General features: G+C 40.5%; 1 protein-coding gene and 1 pseudogene across 10 annotated transcripts in view; one reads left to right on the top strand and one right to left on the bottom strand.

Moving 5' to 3' along the window:
* Positions 1-16,875, top strand: part of LOC122550511 (protocadherin-9) — a 707,310-nt gene that overhangs the window by 224,510 nt on the left and 465,925 nt on the right. The window lies entirely within an intron of this gene.
* LOC148149725 (uncharacterized) lies at positions 152-9,962 on the bottom strand (annotated as a pseudogene).

Here is a 16,875-nt window from a genome sequence, read left to right as displayed (position 1 = left end):
AAAACAACAAAAACCAGAAAACAAACCAACATATAAAGCGCCAATAGCGCTAAGTAGGATAACTCACCCCCTGCCCGGAGGGGGCAACTACCCGTCCCGAACTGCCCATAAATAGGCATCTAACCATCTCAGCCACCTTGACTTCTCCCAGCTAAAGCTGCATCGCAAGCACAAGCTAAAAAGAATAAACACCCCATAGAATATCAATATGAATAAAAAAACATTCTTTTATAAAAAAAGGGGGAATAAATACCCCACCCATCCTTTGGTTTGTCCTAACTTAGAAATTTAAAATGTACATCTTAACCATCGCCAGATATAGTTCGAACCAAATTATTATCAATAGAGGAAAAAAAAGGGGAAAAACAAAGCTTCAACCAGATTTCCTTCATTTCTTTTACAGAATGATAAATGCATACCCAAGCAACAATATTTATACATACTACAATTGTTTAAATTAGGTTAGTTTGTCCACAAAGTCTCTTGCCTTCTCCGATGTGTCAAAGAGATGCATGGATCCATCTAAGGTGATCGGAAGCACTGCCGGATATCTCAGGGAGTACTGAATCCCAAGCACCTTCAATCTTCTCTTGACACCATCATATGATTTTCATTTCTGGATCACCGCTGCTGAAAAGTCCTGAAAAAACATGATCTTAGACCCCTCATAAATTAGGGCCTTTGGATCCTTCCCCTGGAGTCTGGAAGCCTCCATGACTTTCTCCTTATCCCGGTAATGATGCAACTGCATCAGGAAAGGACGAAGGTTTTGACCCAGACCCAACCTCCGTGCTGCGACCCGGTGAACCCTCTCTATCTTCAATCCTCTCATGCCAGTCTCCAAGTCAAGGAATTTTGGAAGCCAATCTTCAACACATTCCGCAGGCCACTCACCCTCCTTACCCTCAGGCAGACCGATGATCCGAATGTTTTTTCTCCTGCCCCTGTTTTCAAGATCATCCACTTGGTCACGTAAATTACGAACCTGGGTCTTCAGGGCTTGGATCTCTTCCTTGAATGAACTGGCATCAGCTTCCACCACTGTGACCCTGTGCTCCACCTCATCCGTCCTCTTCTCCAGGTCTCCCAGCTGCTGCTCATGCTTCTGCAGCATGAGAGAGACTGGAGCCAGCTTCTCTTCAATCTGTTTCCCCAACATCTCGCGAGATATCGAGAGCTGATTCACCTCGTCCTGGTGAGTAATCTGCTCTGAGGCTGCTGCAGGCTGAGCTGCAGGCCTGGCCTCAGATGCTCCTCCTCCATTTTTAGGCATTTCTGGACAGCTGAAAATACAGGTAAGTCAATTTTTAAATGTTTCTTGGGGCTCCACAATCTTTCCAAAGCCCCAAGTAATCCTGATGACCTGGGTTGGGTGGGTTAAAGGACCATCCTGCTCCTGCTGCGTTGCGAAGCTATGCAGTGTTATCTTCCCAGATCGCCGCCATCTTAGCTTCCCCCCTCTGTACTCTTTCTAAAACCTCCACATCCTTTTTGGAGTCTGACTACTAGAATTGTACGTAATATTTCAAGTGTGGCTTAACTAAATTTCCACACAGCTACAATATAACTTGCCAGTTTTTGTACTCTGTGCCCTAACTGATGAAGGCAAGCGTGCAGTGTGTCTGCTTGACCACCTTATCCACTTGATTTGCCACTTTCAGTTAATTATTGACCTGTACGTCTAGATCCCTCTGTATGTTGCTGCTACTAAAGAGTTCTTCCATCTACTGTCTACTTCCCTCCCACATTTGGTTTTCCAAAATGCATCTCCTCCCATTTGTCCAGATTAAATCAGGGTATCTTCAGTGTAATGTTGTCACCAATTCTCTTCTGCTGAGCTGGGGGCCTTGCTTGTAAGTTGTGAAGATGAAACACAAATATGCCTCCATCAGAGTCACTTAGGCAATAAAATCTGTTACCGACTCGGAACTGCAGTTAACACCATAATGACATGAAGAGTAGGAGACGTGATTGTCTCCAAATACAATTGCCCCTGATTGCCTAATGCTCCACTGCTGGCTATATTATATTTAAGAGTGAGTGTGGCTTTAGATTAGTTTAAATCATCCCTTACTTTATATTCCAGCCACCAGTGGTGGGATAATTAAAATCAGGGACTTGCATAAAGCAAGATTTGGAAGAAGCAGGGATTTTAAAGGTATGTGGAACTGGAGGGGATTGTAGAGATAAGAAGGGACAAGGTCATGATGCAGTTTGAAAGTAGCAAGAACGAGAATATTGAAGCTGATGTTTTGCTGGTCTAGAACCAAGGTTAGCCACTGAGCACAGGGTTCAAGGATGTATGGAGCTTATGGCTGAACTATCATTGTGTAAGGCGAAGAAAAAGTCACATTGCCATTTTTACGGTGAAAATCAAACACTGAAATGTGTTTTAAAGAAGTAGAGCTTTGATCCTTTCACACAACAGATTGTGACCCAGATTTTCATCATGACAGAGCATGTATCTACTGTGGTAAAAATGTCATAAGAATTCAGGAATCCCATGCCCCAAACCGGCCCCAGAACTTCCCATTGTCACAGGGGAAAGATTGGGGTGAATCAGTAGTTCAAGCATGGACATTTCCAGGAGGTAGCTGACTCTTGCAGCTTCCAATGAAATTGGAGTTTTGGGTCGGGGATTGTGGAACCCGGAATATGAAGTTAGACCAGATAGGAGCAGGCGTGTTCTCAGTGCATTTCCTTGGAAAAGTTGGGGTCCCTTACCTTTTCGTGAGGCAAGGTACATCTTTGGATCTGATTCTGAGACACACTCGGGGAACGTAAGTTGCCCTTTCGTGAAGGTAAATCAATATGTGAAATTGTGAAAAACAGGCATGTGTTTAAAAAAAATGTGCATAAATACATCTTTTTATTTGTTCATCGCCAGCTTGAAGAGCCATGATCCAAGTGGCATTTTGACTGGGCTGTTAATCCAAAGACCCCAAGTAATGTCCTGGGGTGCAGTTCAAAGTGTTATATCAGAAGGTAGAATTTGAATTTAATTTTAAAATGTGGAATTAAGAGACTAATGATGGTCAAGAATCCATTGGGTTTTTTTGGGGGAAAAAACCCATCTGATAAACTTATATCCTTTAGGAAAGGAAGCTTTCATCCTTACCAGTCTGGACTACATCTGACTCCAGACCCACAGGAATGTTGACTCTTAATTGCCCACTGGCCAGCCATGCCCTTATCCTGTAAATGAATAAAAGAAAAGCTACGTCAGCATTTATTACGTATTCCTGATTACCCTCAAAGTGGTGGTGACTTCTTAAGTCAGTGTATTGCTGAAGGTGTAGGGTCATCTACATTGCTGTTAGAAAGGGAGCGCTGGGTTTTTGACCCACCATCAGTGAAGGAGCAGTGTTAAAATTCCATCAGGATAGTAAGTGAGTTAGTGTATGGTGGTGTTTCCAAGTACCTGCTCCATTGTCCTTTTAGGTGATAGAAAGCATGCATTTTGAAGGTGCTATCAAGTGAACTTTGGTGAATTTCTGCAGTGGATCTTATAGATGGTACAGATTGTTGCCACTATATGTCAGTGCTGAAGGGAGTTCAAAGTGGTAGATTGGATGACGGTCAATTGGATTGCTTGTCAATAGTGTTAAGCTTCTTGAGTGTTATTAAAGATACACCCATCTAGACTAGAGGAGAATATTCCATCATACTCCCAACTTTTTGCCCTGTGGATGGTAGTGAAGTATTCAGAAGACAGGATATGAATTACTTAGTCATAGAGTCACACTGTATGTAAACAGACCCTTTGATCTAACTAGTCCACGCCAACCATCTTCCCAAACTAAATTAAAAGGCATTTGGTTCATATCCCTTCAAACCTTTCCTATTCATGTACTTATCCAAATGCCTTTTAAATGTTGGGACTGTGCCTGCATCCACTACTTCCTGTGGAAGTTCATTCCACGCACAAACCATTCTGTGTAAAAAAAGTTCCCTTCATATCCTTTATAAAACTTTTTCCTCTCACCTTAACAACATACCCCCCAGTTTGGAATTCCCCCACCCTGGGGAAAAGACCCTTGCTCTTCACCTTATCTATGCCCCCTCATAATTTTACAGAACTCAATAAGGTCACTCCTCAACCTCCTAATGAAAAACAGTCAATCCTATTTTTATAACCCAAACTCTCCATTCCTGGCAACATCCTAGTAAACCTTTTCTGAATCCTGTCCAATTTAATGATGTCCTTCCAAAGCCGGGTGACCAGAATTGTGCAAAGTACTCCTGAAGAGGCTTTGGATTACTTCTGAGGAGTTTTGAATACCATGGTAGATGGACAGAGAGTAGGACAGGAAGTATGGGGGTGTGGTATTGGGGCTGGGTACGAGAGCATAGATTGGGATCAAATGCAGTGAACCTCCCATTTGTGACCTTATGATTAATGGAAGGTCTTAGTGAAGCAGGTTGGAGGTGATTGACTCCCATGCAATACCTTGTGGAATTCTTGCAGTGATATCCTGGCACAGAGAAGATTGACCTCCAGTAACTGCAACCATCTTCCTTTCTCCTGGGTATCTCCATCCAGTGTAGAACATTCCTCCCAATTCCCATTGACATTTACTGGGGCTTCTTGATGCAGTACTTAGTGAAGTGCTGGCATGATATCAAGGCCAGTCACGCACACCTCACTTCTGGAGTCCAGGTCTTTTGTTCATGGATGGACCAAGGTTATAATGAGGTCAGGAACTGAGTGGCCCTGCAAAAACCCAAACTGATCATCAGTTAACAGGTTATTGTTGAGCAAGATCCACTTCGTTACACTTTTGAAGATTCCTTCAATCACTGTTGCTGTGACAATGAGTGGGATTGTCAAAGCTGTCATGGAACTATCCAAAAAACTGTGGTGTTTTCAAAAAAGAGAAATGCTACGTATTTCAGCACTCCTGTTGATATAAGCCATTTTAGGATTTGTGCTGCATGACTCATTTCCGGAGCTATCATTTTCACCATGTGGTACCTACCAAGTGAGCACTTTTATGGACAGCTCCGACTTGTTTGTGGAATAGAAATGTTTGTTTACATAAGGGGTAGCGCACTTAAATGAAATGTTTGTTTCAATAAGGGATTATTTGAAAGATATTCAATATTTTGAATATTTTTGGCACCACTGAGAACGTGTTACTTTTTCTTTAGTGATGTAATCAGTTGTCAGATAACTTTATTTTCTGACAGCATGCCTTCTGAGGTAAGTCCAATCTAGACACTAGGTAAGCTGGCATAGAGAGGGGAACTGCAAAGTGTTGTGGGTGAAGTATATTTTGGCATGAGTTTGCACTAAATTGGCAAATGGGTTGTAAGGGTCTTTGGGGATGATTGAGTTCGTAGACGTAGGGGGCACCTTGGTAGATGGGCAGAGAGTAAGACAGGAAGTATGAGAGGGGTATTGGGGCTGGGTACAGAGGCATAGATTGGCATCAAATATGAGAGTGCAGAGCATCAGAAAAGATGGATTGGTATGAATAGGTCACAGAAAGCATGGGGTGAGAGAATGTGTTTTTGTATCAATCTTTATTTTAAAGTTTGAACACATGCCGGATTTTCCAGACCTCTTGCTGCCCAGTCCAACTCAGGAACCGTTGGCTCCTTTTCTTGGCAGGTCACCTAGCCCAATGCCCAATCCTGCTCATGCACCCACACTGATTTTGTGAAGTGTGAGTGATCCTTTTTAAAGGCAAGGTCCACCGATCTGAGATTTCTCCCGCCTCTGATCACCTGATCCAGGGACAAAGTCAGAGCCTTTGGGAATGAGCTACATCAATTATTGAATTGCAACAATGTTTTGAAACTAAGGGAATTGGTGCCAGCTTACAAAACAAGAACAACAGTTTTCATAAAGTGGAGAAAACACATTATAACCAGGTGAGCCAATTTGGGGAACATCATCACTAACAGTTTATTACGATTTGATGCAGAAATCATTTTCTATTTACTGAGAAACCACTAAACAAGAATCTTATTTAAACAGTGCACTACAACAAACAGTCTGCTGCCTCAACAAAAACAGAGCCTTCAGAAACAACAGCAAATAGACCTCCCAGCAAATGAAGCTACAACCAAGTCTCTTGATACAAGCTGGAATTGCAAAATAGAGTGAATAGATGATCTTGCATATAACATTTGGAGTTTCAATTTCGGTCATGTACAGCAGTGATTTGGTAATTTCCCCCTGTCACTCATCTCCATTCCAGTTAGGACTTATAGCATCCTTGAAATCATCCTTGTGAGAAATGTGTACAGGGACTTACTCCTGGGAGGAAGGTGTTTGGTTTTATTCCAAGGCCTACTGTTGGTTTCCTGTAGCAGGATTCCTCACTCCATAAGTTATAGAAACAAAAACAGATATGTTTTGAGCAGAATACAGTTAGGGGTAGCTGTTTGGCCTTAAATGAGAGATATTCTATATGCAGGAGGCCATATTTTGTTCTAATATATTTTGTTAACAAATAAGACAGAGATAAAAAGGGAAAGGGCATTGGAATTATTACTATTTCCCCGTGTTTTCAAGGAGAGAAGTGAGATTGAGCTAAATTGGTAAAATTTGAAAAAAAGTAAAGCTTTCATTTTTAGACATGATTTATAAGTCCAGTGTCCAAAAATGTCTTACAGTCAATGTCTTATGTTTTAAATGTAGCCACTGTTGTTAGTGTAGAACTCATACTTAGTATACTTTGTAGCTTTGAATGAAAATAATGAATTGTATCTTTCTGCTCTTACCAATTTTCCCCAATCCACCTTCGGAAATATCGAAAGGATGCCTGTGAGGGAAGTCCAAAGGACACATCCAGTTCAGATCACATCCCAGCATTTAGTTCTGTACAGTTAAATATCAGGGCTGCATATACAAATCTTTGAACATTGGATACTCATATTGCAACATGGAATTTAACTAAGAGAACCATGTAAAGTTGCCAATCTGAATACTGATTGCCGCAGGGTCACTTAAAACTTCAGTTGACACCATGTGCCATCATTCCTTTCAAAACAAAGGACTTTGACTCAAAATGTGAACAATTTTGTGAAATACAATGGATCATCCCAACCTCAGTCAGAGAGCACAGGTAATGCTTGTGTGTGCAATCACTCAGAAACTGAGCTCTAAGACATTGTTGAACTTTTTTTCCAAACCAGATGAGAAAATGGGCTTTTGACTAAATGCCCAGAAAATTAAGATCCTCTTACAAATACTCTGTGACTTTTAGCATTCCTCTTATTGCCACCACCCTAAGTGACTTAGTGACTAAGCTTAGAGGGTAGTCATTCTGATTTTAAGAAAGCTTAACGGTAAGGGTGACCATTTTGTTTCACTAAGACAATTTAAAGTTCCTTTCAAATTTGACATGTGCCCAGAGAGAACATTTGCTTCTACAAGATGGCAGTGTGCAGTGGTGTTATTAGTTTGGAGGGGAGCAATTTGAAACTATCAGTTGACAATGTCATACCTGATAGGTGGAGACACAACACTGAGGTGCATTGAGTTTTATGCCGAGCTCTCAATAATATTTTAGCATCAAGATACACATGGGTGATAAAATTAAGCCCAATTTATTGGTCTCCAGTGCAAGACATTTGCAATGGTTTATGTCTATTCTCTGCAGACGTCTGCATCAACATCGAGCCGGTACAAATAAAAGCAATTAAAGATCCAGTCATGTTGATCACAGTTTTATTTCAATATATTTATAACATTATATTGAAACAATTGTATTGAGTGTCAATATTGAATGAAAAACCACTGTATTAAAATGCACTGTGTGCTTAGAAATCTGCTTTACTCCATGCCAAAAAGGTTCTTATTTGCTACCCATTGCCCTACTTCATGTATACCCTCTTTATTAGATAATTTAAGTTCAGCAATATCTCATATTCCAAATGGCTGGTCAGTCACATGTTATTCTGGAGAAGAATAAACTCCAAGCTTATACAGATAGAAAAGTAAATATTCAAAGGATATGTTATGCCAGAAGGGAACCGAGAAAGAAAAATAATCAAACTAACTGTGAGCTATCCCCTGACTGATCTGTTCAATGGTCGAGCAGCTTTTAATGCTGAATAGGAGAACTCGAGATAATGAAACCACTCTGCCCTTAGCACCTACTTTAATTAGCTGTCTGTCCCCATTTCAATAAAAAAAACCTATGGGACCCTTCAGCACATTCATTGAAGCATGTAAGACAGAGCCGAATTAACACACGCCGCATGAAACCAAAATTAAAAGAGTTCGCTTCTGGCTTGGAACCTCACATCAAATAGAACGACACATCAGAGGCTCAGCTAAAGTCAATGGTGAGAAAATAGAGAATGGGGAGCCTGTGTTCACATTACCATCCAATGCTTGTGATCTGTGTTCTTGTCAAGAGAGACAAGCCAAAAAACGTGTACAGGCACATTATGGTTGGGCCATGAAATGAGGTTTTTCTTTATCAGATACTCAGAAGTTTGTGTAGTTATTGCTGAAAGATGACCTTAAATGGACTGGCAACCTAAATTTAAATAAATAAGTTTTCATCATGGTGTATGAGCCAGAGAAAGGTTTATGGAAGAAGGCGTTCAATGGATGGGTCCAACCCCAGGATTAGAAATTTACATGACGGCACCTGCCCACTGTATCTCTTCTCACGTTTATGTGGTAATGAACAATTGAAGATATTTGGGGAGACTCGAGAACCCTGTGGCAAGGTTCATTCGTAGTGGAGAAAGAAACAGAAGGATATGCTAATAGGATTTATTGAAAATTGTGAGGAACATTAACATCATCGTAGACTGGTGGTTCAAATGAACGATTTCTCAAAAGACTGGCTTTTTCTATGTAGTACCTTTCAGAATATCCCAAACAGCTGTACAGGAATGAAGTCCTTTTTGAAGTGTAGACATCACTGTCATTTGAAAATGCAACAGCCAAGTTGCAGACAGCAAGTTCCTACAAACAGCAATGTGATAATAATGATGTTTGTTTAATTATTTTGATTAGAGATAAACATGGCTAGGATACATAGGATACTCCTCCTGTTCTTGTTTGATGGTATAATTCACATTCAGTTGAGAGGGCAGCTGAGGCTTCAGTCTGTTATGTCTTATTTGGAGTTAAAAGTGCTGCCTAATAACCCTGGCCAGTACTAAGTTTTAATTTAAAAAATGGTATTTTACTATCCATCCTTCCAAAATAATGTTCTTATACTCAATCTTCCAATGTTTAATGGACCAACGTACAATCTTCTGTGGTATTGAGCGTCAACTATGTGTTGTCAGTTTACTTCAGTTTAGAGAATGGTAGAATTGTTAACCTTCAAAATAATTATGGATGTCATACTACACCAGGTTAGACACCTGACGAAGGGGCTATGTACCGAAAGCTAGTGATTTCAAATAAACCTGTTGGACTATAAGCTTGTGTCATGTGACTTCTGATGTTGTCCACCCCTGTCCAACACCGATACCTCTACTTCAAGACAATTATTTACAGAAAGGGAAAATTTGTTGCCTTTCCTTTCCTGACGGTTGCTTCAGTTCAATGTTAGAAGTCATTTGAGCACAGGTGAGTTCCTTGGCTGCAATGTCACAAAATTTGCACATTATTTTCCATACTTCCAGAATTTAAAGAGCTGTCTTAAAATTCCATCATAGCTTTGCCTCTTTACTATTTCTGTAATCTCCTTCAAATGTACAATCCCTCTCCACACTGTATTTGCTCCACCATTGATACCTGTACCTTCAGCTACACAGGCACAAAGCTTTTGAATTTCAGCTCTCAGTTTCTTCAGTTCCATGCATCTCTCATACTTTCAGCTTCTCCTTGAAATCCACTCTCTGACCAAACTTTCAATCATCTTCTTCACGCCTTCTTATTTATCTTGTTATTGATTTTTGATGAGTTACATTACTGGGGCCTTGGAGATTTTTCCATTATTAAAGATGCTTACATAAGTGCAAGTGGTTGCTGCTATCATCATTCTTGAAGTTCACATCCCAAAAACGGCCATTGGGTGAGATAGTGGAGCTTTATTGATGTCTTTAGTTATGTATTACAACAGGAAAGATGAACAACAAAAAAAAAACCTCATCACATATAAAGTACAATGACTTATAATCTGTGCCTTGACTAATAGATCTCCCTTTGAAGTAAGCCTCTGGAATTCTCTCCCTAAACTCGGTGATTTGTTCTGCTGTGGAGACAATGATGAACCTTGAGCAGCATATCAGTGCCCGATGAAGCAATGATTATGTTAGCTTCCAAAAACTAAGTTAGAGACAAAAAGACTGCAGATGCTGGAATCCAAAGTAGACACACAGGAGGCTGGAAGAACACAGCGAGCCAGGCAGCATCAGGAGGTGGAGAAGTTGACCTTTTGGGTTGAGACCCTTTGTCAGGATTGGGGAGGAGGAAGGGAGCTCAGAAATAAATAGAGGGAGGAGGCTGAGGAAGGGGGAAAGGTAGGTGAGACAGCGATAGTTGGATGCAGGTAGGGGATATATTTTGATAGGTAAATGGGAAGGGTGGACCGGATTGGTGGGAAAGAAGATGGACAAATAACGTTAGGTCAAGGAAGTGGGGAGGAGAATAAGGGCTGCATATGGGATGAGGTTGGGGTGGGGAGATAGTGAAGCTGGTCAGGTGGGAGGTGGAAGGGAAGGTACGTGATGATGCTGTAAAGGGAGCCAGGAGATAGGTGGAAAGGTTATTTGAAATTGGAGAACTCAATATCAAGTTCCTTGGGCTGTAGGCTGCCCAGCGGAGGATGAGGTGTTGTTCCTCCAATTTATGGTCTGATTCACTGTGGCAATGGAGGAGGCCAAGGGTGGACATGTCGGAGGGGGAGCGGGAGGGGGAATTGAAGTAGGCAGTGACCTGGAGGTCAGGCTGGCCATTTATGGCCTGGCAACAATGCTTGGTAAAATGGTCATCCAGTCTATGTTTGGTCTCACTGATGTAGAGAAGACCACATTGGGAGCACCAGATGCAGTCGACTAGGTTGGAGGAAATGGAGGTGAATCACTGTCTCACCAGGAAGTACTGTTTGGGGCCTTGGGTGCAGGTGAGGGGGGTGCTGTATGAGCATCTTTTTCAGTTGCAGGGGAAAGTGCTGGGGTGTTGGAAGGATTGGTGGAGACTGTGGCATGAACAAAGGACATTGACATGGTTGACGTGTACATAAAAATGAATAAACCTCTATGTAGTTATTGGAACGAGGGACAGGTGGATCTCATTGAGTATGAGATCCCTGATTAGGGCTGCTAACCTGGGCCAATCAGGAAGTCTTGACTGACAGATATAAACAGGAGTAACAAGGCTTCTGGTCACTTTAGCGACTGGCTCTGAGCTTGCTGGTCAGAGTCCATGTACTTTACAGTAAATAAAGGGTGAGTTGGTTAGGGGATACCGGCCTCCATGGAGTTATTTCACTTTGTAACAGTATTTGATGTCTACCTATATAAGAAACATAGGCACAACAGTATCCAGGCTAGTACTGAGCCATTCAGTTACAAATTGTGGCCCGATTCCGCCAATATGGCATGCCGCAGGTCACATTTATGCCATTGGTCACAAGCCTTAATACAGTGACGACATCATGTGAATGCCTCTTAACGGTATATTGGGTACTTGCCCTGAGATATAGCATAACACTATCCACCTACTTTACCTCCTGTAAGACTTCATTCAAAACTTACAATTTTTAATCAAATTTATCTGAATATTTCCTTATGTATATTTGATTTCAGATTTTATTTTGGTAATGCTCTTGTGAACACCTTTTGACATTGAAGGCATAATATAAAGCACGATTTTGTGCTCCAGGTTGAATGTGAAGTATGACAGGAGCTGTAATGAAATATAAATCTTGTGATATACAATGTGACAAATTGATTCAAGACTTAATTAACAGAAATTTATAGAATCAATTTGTCATTAAAGCAACTGACAGAGGCATGATCCTTTTACACTCAACATATTTAATCTGCTTGTTCACTCCTATTTGATGGAAGGCTGTTAACATAATATGCTGCCACATGATATTTTTAGTTTCCAATTTATCCTCTAGGCAATTAGCATATGTATTAGATTGAAAAAGGAACAAACTATAATCTGAAGGAATGAGGGATTAATTTGATTGAACAGGTATGCTACTGACAGCCCTGAACGTTTCTGCAATGTTGGAAGTTTCAATTTTTTAGCAGGAGAAGTTGATGCTCAGTGGCACTGCTCATTTATTGAAGAAATAGTTTACAACATTTGCAGGCTACTGATTTGTTTGGATACAGTTTTTTTTGACAATGTGACAAATTATCATTACTTGAAACAGTGTTGAGAATTCAACCTGCAATCTTCTTCCTGACCTCTCCACCCCCACCCCACTCTGACCTATCACCCTCACCTTGACCTCTTTCCACCTATCGCATTTCCAACACTCCTCCCCCAAGTCCCTCCTCCCTACCTTTTATCTTAGCCTGCTGGACACACTTTCCTCATTCCTGAAGAAGGGCTTATGCCCGAAACGTCGATTCTCCTGTTCCCTGGATGCTGCCTGACCTGCTGCGCTGTTCCAGCAACACATTTTCAGCTCTGATCTCCAGCATCTGCAGACCTCACTTTCTCCTCCTATTCTGGTTAATGTACCTAGTCCTTCCTTGGAATATTTGACTAAACACTCTTCCACACTGGGATTTAAGAGAGGGCACGAAAAAGCACTGGCAGGTAAAACAAAGGAAAATCTAAAACCATTTTAGAAGGCATAAGTTCAAGTGGATAATCTGGGAAAGAATAAAGCCCTTTATTGGACCAAAATGGTAATCTGTATTTGGAGCAGGAACATGTAGGTGAGGTTTTAAATGAGTACTTTGTATTGGTATTCACTGCAGAGAAGGTATATAGGCACATTATACAGGAATAGAGATCATGGCCCAGAACTGTAACACACTTGAATGGGTGGCACAAGAACACCCTCTTATCATGGGCTTGTTTAATATCTTTGAAGATTTTTTGTGATTTCAAGAATTAAGACAATAGTTTTTTTTTGCATTTATCAGTCTTCAATCGGGGATATTAAGTACTGAGGAGATGTAAAAAAGACTTAGTGGTAATAGCAAAAATATCAAATTAGATGCTCATGAGGCTTTCAAAGGTATTGACAGAAGCATAAGTCAAACAGTTTAAGGAAAGAGGATTAGAGACTGGACTGTAATTGGCCAAATTTGGTGCTATTGATGGATAAATGGAGAAGATATCTATGTAAGGCTAACGATGGAAAATCAAAGATCAGAAATTGGGACCTAGGATCTAAAGAGGTTGCAGAGGATATGGTTTTTAATGAAAGTTGTAAATGAGATAGCAGTACTTGTCTTTGTAATTGGCAAGAACAGGAGTGCTGAGGAAGCAGGCTATTGCATGGAACATGGTGAAGATGTGGTATTTTGAACAGATAAGAGTCTGTGTGAAGTGGATATTGGGAGGAGAAGTCAAGTTTAGAATTAAGACAAGAAGGATATATGTTTCAGTGTCTTACATTCTGAAAATCTTCAGAAAACAACACCATGGATTTATTCACTATCTTATACCCAATTAAGAGATCATTTGTAATGGAGGTACAAATGACAAATATCACTAATTCAAATTGTCAAGTCAACCTTCCTCCCTTTTGCTATATTGGATTATTTGCTAGAAATACATCAACATTTTTAGAGATCAGGAAGAAGTTCAATATTTTTGCTGTGTTTTATGATCTCTGGTGCTGAGGCAAAAAAATTGCTTGTCATTGAAATCACATGAAAATGCACCACATAATGTCATAATAGATACAAATATTTATTGCTGTCACAACAAAGCATTAACCAAGATGAATCTGACTCTTATTTCTCGAACTATTTCTACCATCTCAAAAATTCTAATAATTTCAGTTAATCAATTAGATAACATTTACAGAAGTATTTATCAATACCACACATCTGTTATTATGATTGTATGTGTTGCAAGAGTGCACACATAGCGACCATAACTCAGTAAGATTAAGGTAGCTATAGAAAAGGTGAAAGATAGACCAGAGGTAAAGGTTCTGAATTGAGGTCTCGCTAATTTTAATATGATAAGACAAGGTCTGTTTAAAATGGACTGGAAGCAGCTACTTGCAGGAAAATCTCCATCAGAACAGTGGGAATCCTTCACAAAGGAAATAGTGAGAATGCAGTGTCAACATGTTTCCATAAAGGTGAAGGGTAAGACTAACAAGGATGGATGGTGACTCAGTGGTTAGCACTGCTGCCTCACAGTGCCAGGCACCTGTGTTTGATTTCAGCCTCAAGTGACTGTATGGAGTTTGGACATTCTGTCTGTGTCTGCATAGGTTTCCTTCATATATCTGGTTTTCTCATACAGTCCAAAGATGTACAGATTAGGTGGATTGGCCATGGGAAATGGAGGGTTGCAGGGGAGATGGATGGGGTTGGGTGATATATTCTTTGGAGGGTGAGTGCACCGCTTGATGGGCTGAATGACCTGCTTCCACACTGTAGGGATTCTAACAAGTTCAAGGAATCCTGGATGTCAAGGAATACACAGAATTGGATAAGGAGAAAAACACAAAGCAGGATTAAAGCCTTGTCCAGTAGTTTAACAGGGTTTGGTGCAGAGACCTTTGCAGGTTTGAATTTTGTTTATGATCTAGTCATGAATGTAGAAGATATGATCAATAAGTTTGCAAATTATACAAAAATTGGTGGTGCGGCAAATAGTGAGGAGGAAAGACTTTCAGTCTAGGATGATATAAATGAGCAGGTCAGACAGACAGAAGTGTGGTAAATGGAATTTGGTCCCGAAAATTGTGAAGGATATATTTTTAGTGGACGAACAAGCCAAGGCAATACACATTGAGTTGTAGGATCTGTGGAAATACAGAAAGTCGGATAGTACTGCTATGATTAAGGGCTCAAAACAGTGGATGCCCTAGAGGAATATAGAAGGTGCAGGGAGTTACTTACAAGACAAACTTTGAGATTTAAGAGGGGGCACGAGAAAACACTGGCAGGTAAAATAAAGAAAAATCGAAAACCATTTTAGAAGCTATTAGTTCAAATGGATAATCAGGGAAAGAATAAAGCCCTTTAATGAACCAAAATGGCAATCTGTATGTGGAGTAGGAACATGTAGGTGAGGTTTTAAATGAGTACTTTGTTTCTGTGCTCACTGCAGAGAAAGTATATAGGCACACTGTACAGTATAGGAATAGAAATTATGGGTGAAAACTGTAACATACTTAAACAAATGTGCATGGAGAACGAGAGGGTATTAAGTGTTTTAGCAGGCTTCAAAGAAAATGATTCCCCAGCCCAGATGATATATATCCCAGGCTACTTGAAAAGCAAGGTCAGTGTTTGCAGGGACTCTGACATTAATTTTTAAATACACTTTAGCCATAGGAGATGTTCCATCTCTTATCATTCTTTAAGACATGTGATCGGGTGAGAAAACCAGGAAACTGTAGATGAGTGCATCTAACGTCACTGGTAGAGAAACTATTGGAAAACGTTTTGAGGGACAGAATTAATTTTCACTTGAAATAAGGATTAATTGGCAGACTTTGTTAGGGAAAGATTATGTCAAATAAATTTAATTGCTGATTTCGAGGATGAGGCTAGGTGTAGAGATGAGGGTAGTGTAGTTGATGGACTTCAGTAAGACTTTTTGATAAGGTCTTGCATGGGAGACTGCTATAAAAGGCAAATGCCAATGGGATCCAGGGCAATTTAGCACATTAGTGGCAGGAGGGAGAGGGTAGCAGTTGAAAATTGTTTTGGGGATTAAAACCTAGTCCAGTCGTTTGACAGGGTTTGGTGCAGGAACCTTTGCAGGGTTTAAATTTTGTTTACGATCTGGACATGAATGTGGAAGGCATGATCAGTAAGTTTGTAAATTATACAAAAATTGGTGGTGCAGCAAATAATGAGGAGGAAGTTCTTGCACTACAGTATGATATAAATGAGCTGGTCAGACAGATGGAAGTATGGCAAGTGGAATTTGATTCTAAAAATTGTGAGAGATATATTTTTAGTGGACGAACAAAGCCAAGGCAATACATGTTGAGTTGTAGGACCTTACATATAGGCATACAGAAAATACAGAAGTTCAGATAGAGCTGTGTAAATGTTCATAAATCCTTAACGCAACATGACAGGTAGATAATGTGGTGAAGAAAGTATATGGGATACCACCTTTATTAGATGAGGCATTGAATTCAGGAGAAGGAAGGTTATGACAGAGCTTTGTATGTACGTTAGGCCACAACTGGAATACTGTGTGCATGCATTTCTGGACTCTGCACTAAAGGAAAGCTGTGTTTGCTCTCAAGAGAGTACAGAGGAGATTCAGCAGGATGCTTCATGAACTGGAGCATTTTAGCTCTGAATACAGACCAGGCAGGCTGTGTTGGTTTTCTGAGAACAGTTAAGGCTGACGGAAGCCTGAGTAAGGTAGATAAAATTATGGGGGAGATAGATCGTGTAGCAAAGAAGAAAACTTCCCATTTGTAGCGGCGTCAATAACTGGGGGGGGGCGTGCAGAGATTTAAGATAAGGACAAGAGGAGGAGTCAATGGACTTGTGGTATTATCACTGAACTGTTATTCCAAGAACTAGGTAATGTTCTGGGGACCCAGGTTTGAATCCCGCCATTGCAGATGGTGGAATTTGAATTCAGTAAAAAAAAAATGTGGAATTAAGAGTCAAAATGAATCTGTGACTGATTGTAAGAAAAGCCCATCTGGTCCTTTAAGGGAAGGAAATCTGCCATCTTTAAAGTTATTGCCTATATGTGACTCTTAACTGTCACCTGAACAAATTAGGATAAGCAAAAAGTGCTGGCCTAGTTAGTGAAGG

The sequence above is a fragment of the Chiloscyllium plagiosum genome, unplaced genomic scaffold, assembly GCF_037043375.1.
Source record: "Chiloscyllium plagiosum isolate Xiang-an unplaced genomic scaffold, Cpla_swu_hap1 HiC_scaffold_6, whole genome shotgun sequence".
In the NCBI taxonomy this organism is placed as follows: Eukaryota; Metazoa; Chordata; class Chondrichthyes; order Orectolobiformes; family Hemiscylliidae; genus Chiloscyllium; species Chiloscyllium plagiosum.
The sequence above is the reverse complement of the archived record's forward strand: the minus strand, read 5'-3'. Positions and strand labels throughout refer to the sequence as shown.